The sequence below is a fragment of the Lactuca sativa genome, chromosome 4 (assembly GCF_002870075.4).
Source record: "Lactuca sativa cultivar Salinas chromosome 4, Lsat_Salinas_v11, whole genome shotgun sequence".
Lineage (NCBI taxonomy): Eukaryota > Viridiplantae > Streptophyta > Magnoliopsida > Asterales > Asteraceae > Lactuca > Lactuca sativa.
The window spans coordinates 38727691-38745209 of record NC_056626.2 but is presented as its reverse complement, the minus strand read 5'-3'; the positions used below and the strand labels follow the sequence as shown (position 1 = coordinate 38745209).

At 31.6% G+C, this 17519-nt stretch overlaps 1 long non-coding RNA gene across 9 annotated transcripts; it reads right to left on the bottom strand.

Annotated features, from left to right (window-relative positions):
• Positions 1 to 127: 127 nt before the first annotated feature.
• On the bottom strand, positions 128 to 11252 carry LOC111917736 (uncharacterized). Of its 9 annotated transcripts, XR_008231433.1 has the most exons (17): positions 10987 to 11252; positions 10233 to 10904; positions 8980 to 10132; positions 8792 to 8901; positions 8620 to 8701; positions 8441 to 8537; positions 8234 to 8365; positions 8045 to 8159; positions 6687 to 7964; positions 6477 to 6572; positions 6133 to 6246; positions 5525 to 5657; positions 5357 to 5434; positions 5179 to 5267; positions 5022 to 5101; positions 2873 to 3979; positions 128 to 2226 (listed from the first exon to the last, which is right to left on the bottom strand). It is a non-coding gene; the product is annotated as an uncharacterized LOC111917736 (long non-coding RNA). The 9 variants fall into 9 exon arrangements; XR_008231430.1 differs by having other exon boundaries at positions 6133 to 7964; positions 10233 to 10369; positions 10983 to 11252; XR_008231432.1 differs by having other exon boundaries at positions 6133 to 7964; positions 10233 to 10251; positions 10983 to 11252.
• Positions 11253 to 17519: the final 6267 nt, after the last annotated feature.

The window sequence follows — 17519 nt, the reverse complement described above, 5'->3', positions numbered from 1 at the left end:
CTATATATATATATATATATATATATATATATATATATATATATATATATATATATATATATATATATATATATATATATATATATATATATATATATATATATATATATATATATATATATATATATATATTGGTGATGGATGGCTCTAAGTACAAGTCTGAATCCTCATTGTTTCCTGCATCACAACATTAGCAATAACCAGTCTGAATCCTCATTAAGGAAAACGTTATGGAACCATGAAATGAGTACCAAAATTTCAAAAAATGTTCTTCTTTTAAAGAATCTTTTTGGGATTATTAGGATATAATTATACTCCTTAAACGTATGACAGAATTTTTAAGAAAGGTGATGAATTTTGTTGGGGGTAAGTTATGATACCTGAACATTGGCAAAATGGTCATTATCATAAATTTAACATACGGACTGCTAAAGTTGAGAACAAGAGACCAAACATAATATTATCAAACAATGAAATGAGAGTACCATATTTTCAAAAAGACACTATTTTTAAGGATTTAGTGTTCAGCTATGCTCCTTCAACATATTCGGAAAGAGAGAAATTTTGTTGAAATTTCATCATGCTCCTTGAAAATGGAAAAGAAAGAGACGAAGATAAGGACATGTTGTTTAACATCTAGGTGATGACCCAGGTACAAAAAGCGATTGAGAAACCATGAAATAAGGACCAAATTTGCAAAAAGATTCCCTAGCTCTTGGACCTAAACCAGCAACCTGACTATAGAAGTAAAGAGTAGTATATCACATTTTAAAAAATCATAAATATATTTTGCCTTGTGGAATACACAAATGCAAAACATGAAAACCTCAGAGATTATAAGAACAAATAAACAATATCTAATTATAGCACAAAAGAATGTAACAACTATTGAGAGCTAATTCAGAGGCTGCTGCTCACGTGTTTTATTTTAATGTGGAATAAATCAAACTAGTGTTTGAAAGTCCTCTATTTTTATGTAAGTTTTTGTTTTAAATAGACCTGCTATGTACGTGACTGATATGTCACTTTTCTCTGTTATGAAGTTCAATAAGAAAAGCCTCAAAAAGCTTTGGTATGCTCTGTCCCTGTTTAGGTTACCAAAAACTGCATAGTTTTTTCCAGTTTTGCCCTTCTAACTTTTGTCCCCTGTAAAGTTGCTTTCATGTCCCTGTTTCTATTTTGGTGTAAAGTTTCTATTGGTGCTGCTAAAGTCCAACAACAACATACCAGATGATAAGACACAAATCCAGAAAATATAAGACATTTTAATCTAGGCAGCACATTATCACTGCAACACTTCTTGAGAAAAAAAAAGTTATGTGCCTCATATCAGGAACAATACACAATCTGATATAAGCTTCTTTTTTTTTCCAAAATTCAGTTGGACTTAAAAGTAAAGATTCAAGAACCTTGATGGAAATCCATAGAGGAAAAAGGCGGACTAAAAACTAATGAATCAATCCGACAGAATTCATATTTTCTTTGCAATTTAAAAAAAACGGAATAAAACGAATTTCGTTCCTATGGTATTTTTTCCATTTTAATATACTCCCAAATTAATTGTCCACTTTTGACTTTGAAGTCTTTTTTCTTCAACTTTGACTTTAAATATTTTTAATTGTGTTACTTGATAAAACTTATAACAATGAAAAGAAATTTAAAATACAATCCATCCATATATTTTGCATCAAGTATTATCATTTGAGGTCAAAGTTGAAGAATAATGACTTCAAAAGTCAAATGTGGAAAATTAATTTGGAACGGAGGTAGTATGTAATATATTTGTCTTAGTTTAAATTATAAAATTGCATTTTGTACTGTTTAAAATTGTTAAATATTGCTACCAAAAGAATTTACCATTTGATCAAACTTCTTTCAGCTTCTCCTTGATCTGCTTTAACAAATGAAGAATCTCAGGTGTCTGCACATTTAACAAATCAGAACATTAGAATGATAAAAAGATATGAAAATGTATAAGGGAAAATTAGGTAAGTTCAACGAATCCATCTGTGTAATTTCTGATACAGAGATAGCAATAGCTGCTTTAGCATTTCTTGAACTCCATTTGGTTACAAGTTAAAGTCCTGCTTTTATCATACATAATCATCTCAGCCTGACCAAGCTCTTAAGCATTTCATCGGTATTGATTGGATTTCACAGTGACAAAAGTAGTAGAGAACTTCAACTAAAAAATTGAAGTTTTTCTCGAAATACCCTAGTTGTCCACTAAAAAAATAATAATAAGAAAAAAAAAACTGTTAGTGTTTCTTCAAGTTACCAATTGTTGTTTTTGGATGAAAAGCTATAAATACATTGCTCTTATGAATCAATATTAAAGAAAAAAATCTATTAAATACTAATAGTAAAACAAAAAGTCATTATAGAAGATAAAAAAAAGGTACATTGTGTCAAGTGTGTGTTAATATGTTAGATTACGAAGGTATAATTTCATAAGAAATAGTATCATGTTAAAACTGAAAGTACAATCTTAATAGAAAATAAGTGAAGGTATAATGCTAATCAAGTTTAGCCTTCAGATTAACAGGAAAATAAACAACTTCTTAATAGGTTGGAGTTTGAAAATATAATAATATAAGTAGTTAGATTTTCAAAAAAAAAAAATCTTAATGGTAAAGAAATTAGAATTACATGGTCTTACTAGAAAAAAGAAATTAAAACAATGTCTTAATATGGTTGATTTTAAAAATGAAATCCGTACTTAATATAACTGGTTTGGTTTGGTTTAGATAAAAAGTAACAATAATAAAAAGCTTGTTTAAGCATCATAGCTGAATGAAGAAAAAAATGAAGTTTTTTTTAACAAAATTCTCGTATAAAAAATTTCTATTAACAAAAGAGAATTGTTTAATACCTCTTTACATCACCCACTTGTTTTTAACATTTCAACCCACCACAAACCACACCATTTCCCGAAGTAATAAATAAGCACATGTTTTAGGAAAATGAGGGGTATTTCTGGAAATACACAAACAGGGTCATAGACTCGTAGCTACCTGCATATCGCTTCCATGCTTTGTCAGCTAGTAATCAGTGGATAGAAGATGGTAATTTCCTAACATGAAGGCATAATTAACCTTATTTGAGATTCAATGATAACAACACCCTTATTTGTTATTTCCCACAATTTCCCTTCAAAATTTAACATATGTTTTGAGGCTTGTTGTTATCATAACCAATTTGGTGATATCCAAAGAAACTTGTTGCATCATCTGATGATTCATCTCTGCCTCTCTTGTTGCCATTATTCAAAACGAATTAATATTTTTAATATGAATATCAACACAGAAAACATTACATGACTAAATTTAAATCAATGAAGTTTCATTCACTTAAACATTTTATTGAGTGAGATTCAATTCTGTGGAAAGATACAACTTCCAATAAGAGAAATGAATAATTTGAATTGACGGTGTATTTATTACTCACTAACACACGAGAACTATAATTACTCCAAGCCTGTTAAAAACTAAAAAATTGATTGTTAATGAATAGCTATGGTGTCTTAATATGAAAAATAAAATAAATATAAAGTATAATGTTATAATTGGTAACCATGGTTAAACAAGTTTAGATTCTAAAGTAGAATGTATTAAAAATACATTGTCTTAAAAGGGTGGATTTTGAAACTATAATTTTACGATTTGGAGTATAATTTTGCAGGCAATTGGTTAGATTTTGATAGTAAACTATCTTCACAATAAAAACTTTGAATTTATAATGCTATAAATGGTATCCAAAACCAAACATGTTTAGTTTTTCAAAGTACAGTGACCTAATAGGAAAAATAATAAAATTACAATGTCTTCATATCATAGGTTAGATTATGAAAGTATAATATTTTAATATAAGATTTTATAGCTTAGCATCTAAATAACATTCAACTACAACATACAAACGTAGGGTTTGGTTATTTACCTTGGCACCGTATATGGTCATTTAGCTTTTTCTCCAGCTTTTCCTATCAAATAAACACAAACAAATTAGAAATTAAATACATAAATAAAGCTTTACTTACAATCTTTAGAAATTTATATAACATGGGGAATCAATCTATGTGTTGATAAGTGTGGCAGGCAGATTATGTGACCTTAATAATAAGGTGGTGTTGTTAGACAAATCAATAATAAGATTAGAATGGAGTAAAAATATTAATAGACAAATCAATACATGATTGAACCTCACAAACAAACCAACTACAACTACAATATGTCAAACCTAACACATTCAGACCAAATGACTAATCCAAGATTTTAACCATAGTTATTTTGCTAGTAAGACGCAAATCAATGAAAGAGAAACAAAGAAAAACCATTAACTGCAATTTTTTTCTTCAATAATAATGGTATCTTTACTTAAATAATTATTAATTTCTTAATCTGAAAAGTTGAAAGTAGAATACTATAATAGAAAAAAAAAATGAAACTAGGATACTTAACACAAAGAAAGGAAAGTAAGTTGTTATATATTGCATTTAGCCCTAAAAAGAACTGACACCATAAACAAAAGTAAGTTGTCTTTTATTTTGTTAAATAATAATCTTCCCCACATACCATAGCATAGGAGATGAAAACCCTTGTTCTACCACTAACTACCACAACAACAAAATCTGTAACTATGGTTAATGAAATGTAAAGGCCAGAGGGTTTACATTAAGTGTGTATATATGAATATGAAATCTACAGTTGATAAGAAAAAAAACAAACCATGTAACAGCAAAAATGTACATTGATTTAGGCAAAATTAATCCTATATGCATGAAACGTATGTATCAAATCCTAACCTTCTTGATTGTTTTTGAAAACATAATCCCCAAAATAAGAGTTTCTTCAAGTTAACAATTGTTGTTTTTGGATGAAAAGCTATAAATACATTGCTATTATCAGTAAATATTGAATAAAAATTATCTATTAAATACTAATAGTAAAATAAAACTATCTATTAAAATATTAACAAAAGTTGCAATAGCAAGATCATCAGAAAGAATGAGATGAAATCCATACTTTCTTAATATAATTGGTTTGGCTAAAAGGTAACAGCAATAAGATCCTTGTTCAAGCATCACAGTTGAACAAAGATGTTCCTGCAAAAAAAAAATTAAAGTTTTTCACAAAATTCTCATATTTATATTTTTATTCACAAATGAGAATTGATTATTACCTTAAACAACACCAGCACCCTCTTTATATTCACCACTTGTTTCTAACATTTCAACCCACCAAATACCACACCATGTGGCATTTCCCTTCCTTGATGTATAAATTTGCCAAAAGAAAGTACACTTTTTAAATAAATAATTTTTTTTACTAAATAACAAATTTAAATTGTAAAGAATTACCAAGCATACTAAATAAGTGCTGAAGGACTTTTCCATGCAATATTCATAATCTTTTTAAGAAAATAAGCACATCCTTTCCTAAAGATAACAAATAAGCAAAAGTTTTAGAAACAGAGGGATATTTCTGGAAATACACAAACAGGGTCGTAGACTCATAGCTATAGCTACCTGTACACCTAAAGTAGTAACTGTATCAAGTATCTTCTCAGTTCCATTCGCAAGAGAGAGATCTTGAAAGCTCCCATGAAGACAAAGTTCTTTTGAAGAGGATCTTGAAAATACATTTGTGTCTTCTGATGATCTGAAACAATAACAACAATAATTTTTAAACATATCAGATATCAGATGAAACTTTTCTTTTTTTTTTATTAAGGAAAGAGAAGAATTTTGTTGGGTGTTATTTATGCTGCTTGAACATGGAAATGAGAGAGATGAAGAAGACAAGGGCAAAATGGTTCATGTTGAAATATATATTTAATATCTATGTTGTTAAAGTTGAAAACCCATGGACCAAAAACTGTTATGGAATCATGAAATGAGTAACAAAATTTCAAAAAATATTCTTTTTTAGAGAGACTTTTCAGGGATTATTAGGATATAGTTATGCTCCTTAAACATGCAAATGGAAGAGATGAAGAAGACATTGGCAAAATGGACTAATAAAGTTGAGAACAAGAGACAAAACACAATATTATCAAACAATGAAATGAGTACCATGTTTTCAAAAAGATACTATTTTTAGAGATTTAGGGTTTAGTTATGCTCCTTCAACATACTTTCTAACCATATTTTCATTGCTCCCACCCATCATATGCTCTATTATATAATCGTGTAACTCAGTAGGTTGAACTCAGTTCTGCCATGTCATTCAACAATTTCAAGTTGTGGACCTTCACCAATGAAAATATAGCAAGTCAGTAAAAAAGAAAGAGCAGTTTTGTCATGAACTTAGATTTCTTTGGAAAGGTACAAAACCAACATGGATTAATTAGCATACAAGTGATACACATGCCTTGGCATAAATCATCCATGTGTATCTTTAAAAAAATGCAGATAAATTATTAAGCACTTGTTTTGTACACAATCCGCCTTAAAAAATAATAAACTGTTTAACATTGACCAACTTAATTGCACTTGGCATATGACGTTTTCTCAAATTCATCAAAGGCTATGTAACCTCCCAGTGCCCATTCGAAAATGTTCTTCTTGAAATACCCTTGTCCACCAAAAAAATCAAAAATAACCTGTTAGCATGTCTTCAAGTTAAAGATTATAAAGTCAAAGTACTTGGTATCAAAGCAATCAATCAGGTTTAAAGAATTGGATTAACTTAAGGCAGTAGCAGCCTTGTTGTTGGGGTTGACTATGTTACGATCCCACATGCAGATAGATTTTTCATTCGTATAAGTCTTCCATTAAACAATCACCACCCTCTAGTAAGTCAGTGAAGCACAAAAGCATTAAAGCATCATAAGCGACTAATTTGTCAACTGCTACTATATATAACAAGGAATGAAATTAGGTTTATGTAACAGAAAGATAATTATCAAGGAAAGTATAACAAATATCATTTTGGAGATGCTATTAGGTTTTCCCAGATGGCCATATGTAATCAGGAACTTGATGCAATCCAAGGATTCATGATATTCAATACAACCCAAACAGTGAAACCCTAAATAATCTAAAATTGAGTTAAAAAAATTCAAAATAAAAGAGGGGGAGGACATGTGGTGGACAAAAATGCAGGAAAACAGGTAACAAAACATTTCAAATAGAAGGGAGGCTTCGCTGAAAGAAGGTTTGATGACCACTTGAAATCAAAGGAAATTGTTAATTCTGAGGGAAATTTGGTGTTGACAAAGAGATGGTTAAGGTGTGTTTGGTTGTCGAAAATTCAGATGAAAATGAAATTTCTTGAAAACACCTTTGGTTGATCCAGTTTTCAAAAGATCTCAAAAAAAAAAGTGAAAACTTTTAGTTTGTCAAATTATATATGTAAATTAGAAAAGTGAACTTTACAGTTTTCTAAATTTCTAAAATGGAGGATGAAAACTCCATCGGTTTCAACCAAATGCGTTTTCTAAAATTTTTATTGAAAACTGAAAATGAAAACTCAATTCTATTTTTAAAAAAAATGAAACAATATTCCACAACCTTAACCTTTGTCGAACACCAAGAGGATTAAAGAATTAAAACCAACCACACACACACATGTAACTGAGCATCAATGATTGAAAAAATACATAAATTTATCATTTATACCCCACCCATCATATGCTCTGTTATATAATCATGTAACTCAGTTGGTTGAACTCAGTTCTGCCATGTCATCCAACAATTTCAAGTTGTTGACCTACACGAATGAAAACCCACAAAAACCATGTGATAATGGAGTTTTGTGTGTGTGTGTATGTATTTATTCATCAACTTCTTCAGCTGGATGTTGTGCATAATCTTAAAAAGCATCAGGAAGTCGGTTATGTTGAATAAATCATTGGACCTTGGAAAAGTCTACACAATATTAATAAATAGGCTGAATGTGAAATCCACCATTTTACCGATTTAAGTATCACACCATCATACACGTGTTGGGTCCGGGGTTGCTGACCTATAAACCAGATACATATATTTACTATTATTATTCCTTAATTTGCTTGCCAACAGAAAAACAATCTATCATACTCATACCATACATAAAACATTGACCAACACAATTGCACTTGGTATATGATGTTTTTGCAAAAAATTGAAGTTTTTCTTGAAATACCCTTCAAGTTAATGATTGTTGTTTTCTGATGAAAAGCTAGAAATACATTGCTCTTATGAGTAAATATTAAAGAAAATTATCTATTAAAATATTAACAAAAATTGCAATACCTGATGGCATTTCTTGTATAGATCATCAAAAAGAATGAGATGAAATCCATACTTTCTTAATATAATTAGTTTGGCTAAAAGGTAACAGCAATAAGATCCTTGTTCAAGCATCACAGCTGAACAAAGATGTTCCTGCAAAAAAAATTAAAGTTTTTCACGAAATTCTCATATTTATATTTTTATTCACAAAAGAGAATTGATTATTACCTTAAACAACACCAGCACCCTCTTTATATTCACCACTTGTTTCTAACATTTCAACCCACCAAATACCACACCATGTGGCATTTCCCTTCCATGATGTCTAAATTTGCCAAAAGAAAGTACACTTTTTAAATAAATAATTTTTTTTTACTAAATAACAAATATAAATTGTAAAGAATTACCAAGCATATATACTAAATAAGTGCTGAAGGACTTTTCCATGCAATATTCATAATCTTTTTAAGAAAATAAGCACATCCTTTCCTAAAGATAATAAATAAGCAAAAGTTTTAGAAACAGAGGGATATTTCTGGAAATACACAAACAGGGTCATAGGCTCATAGCTATAGCTACCTGTACACCTGTATGTTGTTTCCATGCTTTGTCAGCTTGTAATCAATGGATTGAAGGAAGTAATTTGATAAAGCAAAGGTATTTGAGATTCAATGGAACTAAAAGTGTACCTTTAAACATTAACAGAAAAACTAAATAAGAACATAAAAATTATGAAGTTTTTTCTAGTGTCAAGGGTAAAAACATACATGTTAACACTTTGATTCTCGGGGGCATCTTCTTTTCCTTTTCTAAACCCCAAGTTTTGTAATTGGTTTCTAAAGCCTTTTCTTGTTGCAGAGTAATGAATGGAATTTCTCAAATGGATTGGAATTAAGAATAGCAATTAATCTCAGAGTAATGTAAGGTAACTTGTGCTTCGCAAAATACTTTTATAATGAATGGAATTTGTCAAACAAATTGGAAAGAAAATGGAAAGGATTTCGATTCATTTCATGTGTTGTTTTGTGTTTGGTTTGAAAATGATTCAAAAGAATTGAAATGAAAATTATGTTAAATGACCAAAACACCCTTTAGTGACATTTTTTTTATAAAATAATAGATATTTACTGGAAAAGAATTTACTCATAAGACAGCTAGCAAACATTAATTATATAAACATCAAACATACTTTAATTTCATAAACATTAAAAGAAAAGGAATATGCCATTAAAAATGAAGATAGGTAACTAATTAATAATATAACAATTGATTATAAATATCTGCATTTATAGAGTTGTATATTAGGATAAATAGGGGTGAGAATAAAGAGAAGAAGGTGTAAGATTCAAAAAAAAAACATTTGGTTGTAAGGACAAATTTAATTTTTTTAATGAAGAAGTAAATAAAGGAATTCCAATTCTTCCCTAGGAATGATAAATATGTTGAATAAAGATTTTGGGGGAGTTTAATGGAATCCAATTCGATCCATTTTGTCAACCAAGTGTGTAACTTAAGGAATCTTCCATTCCAATTCCTTCATATTTCTATGGAACCCTTGAACCACAGACGCCCTAAGTTGCTCTTAGGATTAAAATAGAAAAGGTAGGAAAGAAAAACAACATGCTAATATATAAAATTGTTTTTTTTTCAGAAAGAACCTCATTGTTTCCTGCATCAGTAATAACCTTTTTTAACTACTCTTTTGTCAGCTACTTGAATGAGAAAAACTACTAGAAGGTTTTAAATCAAACCGCTAACACTACATGGATAAATTGGCTAGTAAACGAGTTACTTAATAGGAAAGCATAGTAACATGTGATGAATGTTGTGAACATGTAAGCATATACATTTATTTATACCTCAACATTTGGTTGTCCAACATCCAATGCATACAACATTAGCAATTTGAACTTCTGTAGCCTGTAAATGGTATGGAAAGGCTTTTTTATTATTACCCTATTAGACATTTTGCATGTATATTAATATTAAGTAATCAGCAAAGTAAAGTTTAGTTTCTTACCTTGACTTTTCCAGTTATCCTATCAAATAACCATAAATTAGTAACTGAAATACGTATGGAAGCTTTACAATCTTCAAAAAGTCATGTAACATGGGGAATCCAACTATACTTTGATAAATGTGGCAGATTATGCGACCCTAATAATAACCAGTGACAGCAATGTTGTTTTGTTGTTAGGGCAATATTAAAATAAGATTAGAATCGAGTAAAAATGTTAATAAACAATCAAAACATGATTTAACCTCATAAAACAAACCAACAAACTATAATATGGTAAACCTAATACACTCAAACCATGCAAGAGTTTGACCAGAGTTATTTTATTACTAAAGTGCAAATCAACAGAAGAGAAACAAGAAACAAAATAATCATTATGTGATTAAATCTTCCACAAAAAGAGATTTGAGTAAAACATCGTGTGCTGATAAAATTGGTTATTCATAAGAACAAATTCTGAAACAAGCGTACCAGACACGCTAAATCAGATTTTACAGTGAAAAAAAAATCAATAAAAAGATAGAGAAGAAAACTTTTATGAAACAGCCAACAAAACTACAGAAAAACTATGTAGTTTCCTTTTGTTCTTAAGTCGCAATACAACTTGTGTAGTTAGAAAACTAGAGTATGCTTCGATTTTTCTCGTATCCATACATACAGAGGAGACTACAACATCTGAAATACAGAAAACCCTAGAGAACTAAAATAAGAGGGAAAAAGAATGAAAAGTTACAGATAATTTCTTAGGATTACCGACATGGTTGTGAGTGTCTTACGAAGGGTGGGGGTGCTTGTGTCTCCGGTGAGCTGAATTACAGAGGTCGCGACGAGTCGTCTCCGACGGTGTTTGAAGAATGAAGCGGGATGAGTGAAGTGAAGAAGGAAGAGTGGAGAAGGTAATATTTTATGTGCCAATACACCGACCTAAACCTTTTGGCTTCCCAATTCCAACGGTCATTTATAAAACCAATTCCAAATTAAAACCTTTCTAACCTACGGATCGTGAGTTTTGTAAAATGCGGTTTGTTTCCTCCCCCAACTTCCATATGTATTCCAAACAATTGACATATATGGTCCCTTGAATATTATAACTTTAACCCTCAATTTATCTTATATTTTATAGAGTCTTTATGGTTTTCATTTTTATTCCTAAAATAATCCTTATAAAACTTTTTTTAATGTGAATGATCCCTTTTAAGCAGACATTTCATATCAATGGTCCTTTTAGTTTTAAATTTGTCCTATTAGTGGTCTTTATGATTAACTCTATTAAAATTTTCTAGTTAAACCTATATGAAATTACTTTTTTGCCCTCAACTTTTTTTAATTTTAATTACTATTTTTTGTTATTTAAAAAAGAAATGGGCCCACCACTTAGCCCCACCCCACCACTTCTTTCTTTTCTTATTTATTCGTTCATCTACATGCTTCTGGTTTGTGAATTGTTCCTACCCATCGTATCATTCTCATCTCTCTCCCCTTCCTCTTGATAAACCAGACATTATGTGTATTTCCTTTGGTTCCATTGCAATATCACTATGTCTTTTGAAAAGTTGTACAATTCTATTGAATGTAAGGTCAATACATGCTTTAACTAGTAATTGTCTTGTTCCTCGTGATGGTAGAGATTTATTATAAGTCATTGCAATTAAGATCAACAAAAGTAGTACTTGTAGGAGGGAAATCTAGATTCATAATGATAAATATGTCAAAATGTAACTGTATAAAAAATCATACGACGAAATACATAAATTGTCATGTTACATATGATGTTTCATATAAATATATGCTAGATGTTTAAATGTTGATACATATCTTGGATGAAGAAAGAACATAAGGAAATTTTGAGAACTTGGTATTCAAATATGATGATATAAGTTTATCTAGTTGAAAGAATGATGGATTAAACTGAGTTTAATCAACCAAATTTATAGCACAAAAATATGGGTTTTCATCATAAGACTTGGGAACAACCGACAATAATGACATATTTTGCTTATGCGATTGAGAGTGAAACACAATTCTGCTTCTTGGATGACCAACTCACCAATATTCCACCGAGGAATTGACATCCTCCTAATGTGTTTTTTTGTCAAATCTACATTCTACATGATATACATCTGTGAAAGCTTGCAGATTGATGTTGTGTTTTGCTAGGTACCAAAGTCCTAAACCCTTTCTGCCCTTCAGATATCGGAAGATTTGTTTTACTGTTGTCAAATGTGATATATTCAGATAAGCTTTGTACCTGGCACATAGACAAGTAATAAACATAATATATGATCTGCTAACAGTTAGATAAATTAGAGAACCAATCATCCCTCAATACTATTTTAGGTAAGACACAGACCAAACGCGTAAGAAAAACAAACAGTAAGGACCTTTCGAGTTAAAGAAATAAGTTAGGGACGAAGCACACAAATTATCCCAAACCATAGGGACCATTTGCATAATTTACTCTATAAATAACTCATTTTGTAAAGTATGATATTTTTGTGTAGCCTATAGAAAATCAAACGTGATGCTCAAGGCCGGTTTTGAGGGGGGGTGGAAGTGGGCATCTTGCCCAATTATTTTTATTTTTGGGGCCCACTTTTTTATAATATATTCAGGAATCAGGCAAAGCATAAGGTGATTCTTTAAAATCTTTACAAAAACATGGTATAAATAACTCATTTTGAAAAGTATGGTATTTTTGTAGCCTACAGAAAATCAAATGCAATGATTAAGGACGGTTTTGAAAATAGGGGGTGGGGGAGTGGGCATCTGGCCCTATTTTTTTAGGGGCCCACTTTTTTATACTATATTCATGAATCAGGCCAAAGCTTAAGTGATAGTCTAGACCCACCCATACTAATCGATCAGCCCACCACACACCAAAAGGCAGAAACGACAACGCATCAATTGTTGAAGATACACGAGCACTCGATCATTCATTCGGTCGATCACCTCTAATTCTATGAATAATCACTTAATCAGTGTCTCAGGTTCTCAGTCTGAGTAGTTAGCGAAGTTACATAAGTTTAAAGTTTTTTAGTTTTCTTTTTGTTCCACTTATCGGAGGATAAGTTTTATTCCAAATTAGGAATTATAGGTATCCTCAAATACTTTAGATTTTTACTTTTGTGTCGATTTCCTTCAAGTTTCTATAATCACGTTCTTCTAAATTTAATAATTGTACATAATATATACATACATACATACATACATACATACATACATACATACATACAGGTATTACAGGTTAAAAAACCAGGGGGCCATGGTTAGCACCCTAAATCGTAAAATTGAGTATTGTTTTCATCTTACCTTCCTACCCCATTTATATGAGATTTGGATAATGTTGTTTTTGTAATTAGACCTTATAAAAACAACATATTAAAGCATGAGAAAATTACAAATTTAGTCCTTTTTCTTAATTATTTTGCAGAAAATAGCCAAAAAAAACCCAAATTACAAAAATAACCTACAAAATCGCAGATGGATTAAATCCATCTGCGATTTACAAATTGAACTACAAACATATAAGTGTTTAAAGCATGGGCGTGCATCGGCCGTTGTAATTTCGTAAATGGTTTTTTTTTTTAGTTTTTTTTATTTTTTCCGGTATAAATACAACACCAAAAATCGCAGATGAACTTGGTTCGTCTGCAATTTCCTCTAATGTTTAATCTACGATTTTGCGCAATTTATTTTATTTATTTTAATTTTTTTAAAGTTTTGATTACGAAATAATAGGTTTTGACTACGAAACTACCATATTATATATAAAGTAATGTAAAATATTATAACTTTAGTTGTTATTTATTTGGAAAAATTGTTTAAAAACCCTCTAATAAAATGAATGAATATTTTATTTATGTTGTAACCGGTGGGAGGTGGGAAGTTGTGGAGACAAATCTGAAATATGTATGTCCACATGGAGGTATTTCTAAATTCACTTTGATATTTTCCGAATATATTAGTTATAGTGATTTTATATCTTCGGTGAAAATGAAAACCGCTTTTTTAGATAGATATAAAATTAGTTTTCGTTTTCATCATCCTGTATTGAATCATTATATAGTCATAGTTGAAGACATTGATGTTAGAATGTTGATCATAATAATTAAATCGGTTAGAGGAAGGGTGTGAAAGTGTTTGTGGTGGTTGATGAAGGTGATGCGGTTATGGAGGGTGGCAAGAGAGGAAATGAGTGGGTTGGTAACTTATCCAGAGATAAATGGAGCAACAACCCAATAGGTACTTTCATAACTCCTAGTGCACCTCAGTTTCATAGTGTTGTTGAAAATGTTAATGTAAGGTACTCACATATTCACTACGTGGAGTCCTGAAAATCACAAGTACGTTGGTGATGATGACGTTCGAACATATCTTAATGAAGTGGGTGGTTGTTATGTTGACGTTCCCCAACAAGAAGTTAAAGTTATCAATAGGGGTGGAGTAGATGATAATAAAAAGGAAAGAGTTATGATTTAGAAATTTGAAAATCTACATGGTTATGGGGATTTTGTTGATGTTGTTGATGTAGATTTAGATATAACCGACTTAGAAAGCAGTTCTGATGGAGATGAGTTAGGTGACCAACATAAAGCTAAGTTTCCCAATAACCTTTTTTACGGTATGCCCCCTCTACCGGCATGTCCAGTTTATGTTAGTGAAGACATCCTATCACAGATGGTATACCTCAATCAAAAGATTGAATGCCTCTGTATAACTAATAACAAAGACCTTCTAAAACGGGCGATTGGGAAAAATGCCTTCAAGAAGGTTTGCAGACGAAGATAAGTAGATCGACCAAATCAAGGTATGAGGTTGTGTGTTAGGAAAAATTGTTCTTGGTTGCTAAGAGTAAAAGGAATCAAAAATTATGGCGGACTTTTCTAAGTGAATAAATTTGTTGACGTACTCACATGTTCTTCCACAATGTTGCAACCTAATAATCAACAATCAAACAAACATGTTTTGGGTGAATATCTTGTTGATGTTTTGGCTGAAGATTATAGTAGAGTATATCGGCGACAATATATTATTAACGATATGAATGCACAATTGAAAATCAGTATCTCATACCATCAGGCTTGGTGTGCGAAACAATATACATTATTATTATTAAGGGGTATGAAAGAGGATTATTTTACCAAACTTTCGTCTTATTTCCATAATTTGGTCAAACATAATTCTGACACGGTGACACATATTCAAACAGATGTTGATGATCGATTTGAGTTGTTGTATGTCGCCCTTAGTTGCTCGGTTAATATTACTATATTTTATTATATTTTTTATTTTAATGTAATCAACTATAATCAATACATTTGAATAGATATACAATGTATTGTAGGTACACACTTTTGTCAATTGTTATAAGCCGACCCTTGTAGTAGATGGAGCCCACTAAAAGGACGAGTTCAAATGTACCATGTTACTTGCAGTTACTAAGGACGGACAAAACCGAATATTACCCGTTGCATATGATATATGCAAAAATGAGTGTAAAGGTTCTCGGACATGGTTTTTTCAAAAACAACGTCATCCCTAATTCTCATTTTATCTTTGAAACGATCATTTTGCACCCTAAGATGTATCATCTCTACATCCTTCCCAGCAAGTGATTTTTCAGTCATTTTGATAGTCTTCTTAGTCTTTTTGACCCATTCTTCACGCTCTTTGATTTTCTTTTTATTATTCTCTATCCACTCTTGAGCTTGTTTGCATTCCGATGCAATAACTTCACGACGTTAACTGAGAACCTGAGACGACACTTTATCTCGTTTTTGTTGTTCTTCAACCCTTTTCAATTCTTGAAAAGTTTCATCTGACATATATGGGTCTTCCGAAAAGGGTGCAACAAAAGGGTCGACTGGATCATAGTAGTAACAATCTACTTCGACGCACGAGCAAATTTCAAAATTTGTGGACGAACTCGTCGTGGGATGTGAAGTCCACCAATCAAATTACACCCTTTGTTTGCAAATAAAACATAATATAATGGTAAAAAGGGGTATCGATCCATAGGGAAATGGTTGTATTCAATCACCAATGCAATCCAATAGAACTAGTGTAATAAAACTAACTAACTAAATTAAACTAAAAGGGGGTGTTGTGATCGCTTGAAAACTAAGACACTTGAATAACTAAAAAGCTTGCAATTAAGCAAGATGATGAGATGCTCAAATATTGGAAAGAATTGGTCAACCAAGACATTTCAACACAATGAGCATTTGTATTTTTATCATTAGGATTCAATATGAAGCTTATCGTTCATCCCAAATTCGTTATAGCAATCATGAAGCACGATATGCCAAGATTCCTCATAGGTAGTATGGAGGTTGGGGAAGCCCACAACACACCTTCTTAATCAAAATCAAGGATTCAATTGAAGCAGTTACACCCACGAAGGTTGATTAACCTTAAGAATGAAGGAATCCCCAATTCCTAGAGGGTGTCAATGCTTACACATCCATAAAGGAGTTATGATCCATAAGCTAGTTGTAACACCCCGTTTAATTAATAAAAAAACAATTAAATTAATTAATGTAACTCTCGCACTAAATTATGAAGAATTTTGATAGTTGAGGGCTGTTTAGTAAATTACGAAGTTGATTTGAGAAGAATTTTAGAAGCGAGGGTATGTTCAGTAATTATTAGGACTTATTATGAAAGAAAATTACGGAATAAGGGGCAAAAGGATAAATATTGGATTTAATTTGAAAAGATCCCATGGGGAGGGACCAGAACTGTAATTGTGGGAAAGTTGTTAAATGGACGGGGTATATAAGACCCGTAACCCTAACCCTAGCTCAAGAGTTAGCAGTCGTCATCTTCTTTCCCCCCTTATGCCTCCCTCACCGGCGCCACCTCTCCACCCTTGCCTCTCCACCAACGTTCCATCCCTAGCCGCCGCTGCAAACCGCTGCATCTTCTTTGCCGACAACGACCAAGCAGGTGACGGAGTTTGTGTCATACGTCATTCCCTCTTCTCCTTCTGTTACAGCCACCACCTTAGAAGCTTTCATGCCGCCACCGCTACTGTATATTGTCGTTGTCGTCACCAGATGACTCGTTTCCATTGCTCCGGTCAGCGATTGCCATCTCGAAGGACTATTGTGTCATATCGTTGCCCCAACCGCCGTAAGAACCGTCGTAGCACTGCTGTTCTTCCCCTCCGAGTTGCTGTTAGCGAAGTCTCAACTCTTCTTCTTCATTGCTCCGTTGTGGCACCGTAGTCATGACTGCCGCCGCCCGTAGGGCTCGTTCTTGTTGCTCCGGCCAACAGCCACCACCCCG